Source organism: Hippocampus comes, unplaced genomic scaffold, assembly GCF_001891065.2.
Source record: "Hippocampus comes isolate QL1 unplaced genomic scaffold, H_comes_QL1_v1.1 scaffold86, whole genome shotgun sequence".
NCBI classification, from domain to species: domain Eukaryota; kingdom Metazoa; phylum Chordata; class Actinopteri; order Syngnathiformes; family Syngnathidae; genus Hippocampus; species Hippocampus comes.
The window spans coordinates 2,443,535-2,449,681 of record NW_017805882.1 but is presented as its reverse complement, the minus strand read 5'-3'; positions in this window follow the sequence as shown (position 1 = coordinate 2,449,681).

The following is a 6,147-nucleotide window of genomic DNA, read 5'->3' as shown; positions in this document are numbered from 1 at the left end:
TTTCTCCTTAGACATTTCTACACGATTTTACTGAACTGCGTGTTTGGTGACTGAGACCAAGCTTGATGTGCCTCTTTTTTTCGGTGGGTGTCTCGGTCACTTGTGGAATTTGAATTTGCAATTCCCGACTGGTGGACCCAAAAGACGGTGCAGGTTAACGATACACAATACAGCGTGTTCTGACTTATCCAACAATTCGAGTTACATCCATTGTACAATGAGGACTCACTGTGCCGGGAAATATCCCAGGTTGGATTTGCCTTTTTTTGGGGAGGAAAATAACATGTTGACAGGGATCTGTCAGAAACACAATTACATGGGGTGTAATGTTACATATTCGGTGTTTGCATTCAGTTCGCCTCAGTAGTGTGCCAAGTTTCCACACACGCACGTTCAGATGCAGTACAATCACAAGGCTACACCGTAAACAAACACATTGCAATTCAGCATCTTGCTTCAGACATCCTGGCTAACAATTTGCCATGAAGCACTCAGTCATGCTCATTTGAATGTCAGTGCAGATTTAAAAACAAACAAACAAAAATAGTAGCGTCAAAACACATTTAATCTAATAATAACAGACGGCAATGTGTTTTACTGTTATGGTTGCGCTCGTCCTTGTCCTTCATTTCTCTAAAAGAAGAGATCAGTGTCGTGATCAAAGAGAAATTTTGTGATTCTACTTATTTTGCATTTGTGATATTTAATTTTTACTATATTCAATTTTGTACATGCAGTGGTTATGTTCATCCTGAGGTTCTTCATAAAGTGTTCCAAAAGGCACTGATCATACATTTTCATGGCAACAGGAAAGGTCCCAGGTCGGCAACAGTTGAGCTGGATTTTTCCATTTGCAGAGGTCTCAAATGTTGTGCAGAGAGCTTTCATCATAACATGTACGACAGTACGACTGCCATGAAAACTCGAGATTTTGTGCAAAGTTAAAGAAATATCCTTTCGAGAATCTCAAACTTTGAATGTATGAAGAGTGACATTGGTGTGTTGCTGGGAGAACTTAGATTTGTTGGAATTTTGAATGCACTTCCAATGGACAACAGATCCTAAAAACCTCCATGGAGTGTACATTCTGTAGTTCATGAAGCAATGTTTGATCATTTTTAACTGTCATTGTGGGGGGGCCATTAGTCATGTAATGTTTCAAAGCTGACTTGCAGCTGGCGGGAAATTGATTCTCACTGAATGCGACTACAGTATTGACAATTCCCCATGATTGAGTGGCAACCAGTCCAGAGTGTAGTCGGTCTCTCGCCAAAAGTCAGCTGGGAGAGACTTCTACCTCTGCTCATGACCCTGAACAGAACACGCGGCACTGAAATTGCATGTCCGCAACTATCATCGGGGTTGTTCGCTCTCTATTTTTCGTCAAAAACCTTGGATATATTTCAGAGCGTTCGTTTAGGGAACCAAATCACTTTGGAAGCTCCGCTGCCTTTCATAGCAGTGCCCTGAAGATATAGTCAAAGCAATGGCGTTCAGATTTAAAATTGCTTAGCAAAAACATCCTGGTGATAATTATTACTGTACTTAGGATTCCAGTTTTGTATTTTAACATTCTGTTGAAGTACTTCATACTGAAGTAAAATGAACCCCTGCAAAAGACTGAGCAACACACGAGCACCTTAAAGCAAACATTATAAAGAGAGTTTATGATTAGAAGACGTCATGCCAATATTTTTGGGTTAAGGTAAAATTGGCTTCCATTCAGCGCTTCTAGACTGTCAGTCATTCCCACAGAGTGGTTGAATCAAGTCATAATTAATTCAAGCTCTTCGCTCTACTCAAACATGAGTGCTTGCAGCATCAGTGGCACGAACGCTAACGTGATTTCCCCTTTTTTTTTCTTCACTGTGAAGATTTTCTCGAGCACTTTTGCCACTGCATGGCTGCAAACTCATGGCACGAACGCTAACGTGATTTCCCCTTTTTTTTTTCTTCACTGTGGAGAGTTTCTCGGGCACTTTTGCCACTGCATGGCTGCAAACTCCTCTGCTCCCAAAGTGATCCGGTTTCCTCCCACATTCCAAAAACATGCATGGTAGGTTAATGGAACAATCTAGAGTTATAGATTGTCCCTAGGTGTGAGCGTGAGCACAGATGGTTGTTCGTCTATGTGTGCCCTGCGATTGGCTGACAACCAATTCAGGGTGTAACCCGCCTACTGCTTGAAAACCGCTGGGATAGGCTCCAGCGCGCCCCGTGACCCTCGCGGTTCGGAAAATGGATGGATGGCTAGTTTCTCCTAAATTCCAACGGGCCATCAAGAAATACAATAAATACTTCCAAGTCTCAGTTCAACAAGTCAGTGCTTTCTGAGAGTAAATAAATAACTATCAACACACACACACACACACACACACACACACACACACACACACACACACACACACACAAAATAGGTCAACGCTATTACTTAAAATTGATTATGACATTTCAATATGTTTAGGTATGTACAAATATGTCATTTGTACATGAACAAATTGAAAACTGGTGTAATTATGAAAGGGGTTGAAAATGAGTCGCGAGTGCGTGGTTTCGGGTTCATGATATCGTTTGTCATGTTGTCGCAAAGCATCAGTGTATCATGAGAACGGGTGGTAGAAGTTTTCCCCACAAAAATGCTCTTCGGAGGTTTGGGCTGTCACTGCTTTGGCGTGACGCTCATGTCAAGATGCCATATTTTGTCATTTCCATATCCTTTGTCTTCCTCCTGACTTTTTTTCCCCGCTTCATTTATTGTATCTCCCTTTCCATTGGCCTCATTTAAAAGTGCGTATTTTTATGTCTCACATTAGCGAGGGGAATGATACCTCTCACTTAATGGTAGTCTACTCAAGTGCAGTCTCAGACATTCAGTCAGTCAACCCCGGGGAGAATAAGTGCAGTGCATCTTTGCCAAAATGTTTCTCTCCTTTTTCTCAGCTCCCAATGATCTCTGTCTTTGTCCTCACTCCCTGATACAGTACCTTGTATTCGTTAGTGACGTGATCCAAATGAGAAAAGCAGCATTGGGAAGGCCAAGAGAAAAGGGGAAAAGAATGAGGATCTGTGGCAAAACTTGGATATGGTTCAACTTTTCTGAAGGCCTTGAAGCTGAAGGTTTTTCGGGAATCCCAGGGGACAGCACTCAGTCCGGTGTGCCACTTCATTAGGTACACGTGCACCACATTCAAGAGATCAATACAAGAGCTATAGCAATGCGCTTGTTGTGCAAAGATGATCATGGCGATGACTATTTTGGTTTAGATTTGCAACTGGATTGCATTCTCTTTTTTTTTGGGGGGGGGGGCTAAATACTCATTGGATACACGGTATGATGCAAATTACAGAGCAAGAAAGTCACACAAAATTGAGTTAATGTACTTTCTAGAGTGGCCTTTAGAAGTCATCATTTTATTTGTTGTTTCAAGTACTATCCTGCACTAATTATAATCCAATTTATCATTTGTGATTATTATTTCAGTCTGCACACATTCTACCACACTGTAGGTCCTGTTCTCGTTTGATGTGGTTTTATATATTGTGCGTACGTTATTTGACTATCTGATGGTGTTGACATGTTCCACTTCATTATTTATTATTACTTATGATGCTTTCATTTTATGCTGCTTCTTATTTACCTCATTGAAGATCATTTCTCAGTACTCACAGACTCCCTCCTCACCCACATGAAAAAGTAACGTTTGCGCTGTATGTCTTTTACATTTGTTACCTTTTACTTGAATTGAGTTTTAGAAACCGACTGTGTACATGAAAAGCATAGGTCTCAGGAGACTATTTTATGACGCTATCCACCTGTGGCCAACTACAGCCATGATTAATTAAGCGCAGAGAAAACTCTGAGAGTCAACTGACACTAGTTGATCTCCCAAATAATTTTTCCATAAACAAGAATGGAAAGATTTGGGATCTTTGTCATACCACCATTATATCATTGAAGTAACATTTTAAAGGGCCTGTATCATGCAACTGTTAAAATGTTAATTCCTCACCAAAAACACCTCCAAACTGGTGTTTGTCATCATTCATCCATCTCTGAACATTCTGACTCATTTCTACTCTCGAAGCACCAGCTCTGCCCAATCCAAGAAAACGAGAGTCCTCAATATTATACGTATCAGGCCTACACCAGACTATACGAATGTAGCCTGATTTTTTTTTTTGTTCACCTGACAGAAGTGTTGCAGACAAACACAGTGTCTCGTAGCCGATTTGGAATTGTCTTCACCCGTCGTAGCCCGTCAAAGTATGACATACTCAACTTTTGGTCGTGAGGCATCTGGGACACTTCACGGCTACGATGACCAAAGTCTGGCATGTCAGACTTTTTGTTCGTCTTGACGCATAGTGTGACATGTCCAATGTTGTCCTTCGATTGGTTTCAGAGGTTGCACTGTTAAGTCTTATTTATCAAACTCTTGGCCTGAGGCTGAGTAGGAATCTGAGTTGTGATAGATAAAAGGCACCTTTGGAGAAAAAAAAAAAAAGCTCTGGGTTGGATCTATGAGGCTTTCGAATGTGCATCAGTTCCCAAATATTGGACATAGCAGTTGAAATGAAGGGCAACAGCAATGATGCCGCAATAGTGTGACACTGATGTCATGCTCTGATGCTCACAGGACACCCTTGCGTACTATCCCACATTTGCCGTATCGTGTGCTTTGATAGAAGTATCAGCATAGAGTCAAAAGTTGTGTTGTGTCTTTTGGCATTGTGGCTTGTTGAAAGCATTTCTCAGAAACAATTTCTTCAGAAAATGAAAATTTTACTCTACAGTGAGGTTGGAAAACTCAAAGTGTCTCTATTTTCTACCGAATGAAAATCTTTCGGGTGACATAAGTTGTCAATCTAAAAAAAAGACAAAACATGCTGACATATTTGGAGGGGGAGGAGGCGTTTTTAAGCTCCATTGATTCCAAATCCACATATAAAAAGTCATCTATTTTAACAAGGGGACTTCACTTTCTTGAAAGAACTGGTGCATACGCTAACTTGATGCTATGATGAGTTATCAAGCATGTGGGTGGATTGCTTGAGGCGGGGGGTCAGCAAAAAGCTGAACAAGGTGCTGAATTGTTCCAGGTGTCAAAATCCATTGTTCCAGCATCCCACTGGAACTAATGAGCCAGGTCCATTTTCACCCCCTAAATCCCCTGCATTGGTTAGAATGACTGATTTACGACTATATGACATCTTAAACGCACCTTATAATATATATTTTAGATGTAACTCTTACACAGCTGCTCTGTGTGCGTGTGCGTGTGTGTGTGTTGTGGTGAGGTCATGGCATGTGATTTGTCTCATTAGTCGGTAAGCCAATTTAAGGTAAGCCTTTGATTTTCCCATTTAATGAATAAACTTCAGATAAAGATATGGAGGTGTGATGTGGACAGTGTGTTTAGATCAGTTTGTGTGTTCAGTGTCTCCTGCAATGATTATGCACGTTATTTATTTCATTGTTTCAGAAGGGAGCATTGATGTTTCCATAAAAAAAAAAAAAAAAATACATTTACGCAAGAAAGTTTATCAAGACATATATTTGACAGATTCACAGAGAAGATTAGTATTATCGGTGAGGTTATGATCCCCAAAATATATAAAATTGAGGGAAATCATATAGCTCAGTTCAGAACTTGTTTAAACGTGAAGTGCAAGGTCACATAATTAAATTCAAAGTTCCAGTTTCTAACGGAGCCCACACAAATGTAGAGCGGTCATATCCCTCTGCAGGAGGCCCTCGGTGCATGTCTTTGTCATCACTGAGCAAACAGGTACTGTGCAATCGCATGGTTTCGATGAAAAAATAAATAAATAAGAAAGCACAGCAGGCCCTGCACACACTTCTGAGAATCAAACTCGGATTGTGATAAACTGCAGGGAATCATTGTGAGAGAGCTCATTTGTATCCATGCAGCTATATGTCATGTGAAAACCATTTTATGTCATGCGTTCACATGGAATACATATTACTTACATATGTCGGATGAAAAAAGTACATCGAGGCCTGCCCTCGTGGGACAGGCAAAGCACCTTTAACCTGCAGCAAGGGAATATGTTAATGTAACTGGAGATGTTCTTAAGTACATGCCAGGAAAGTTTTCCATGTGGACATTTGTGCTAATAGAAAAA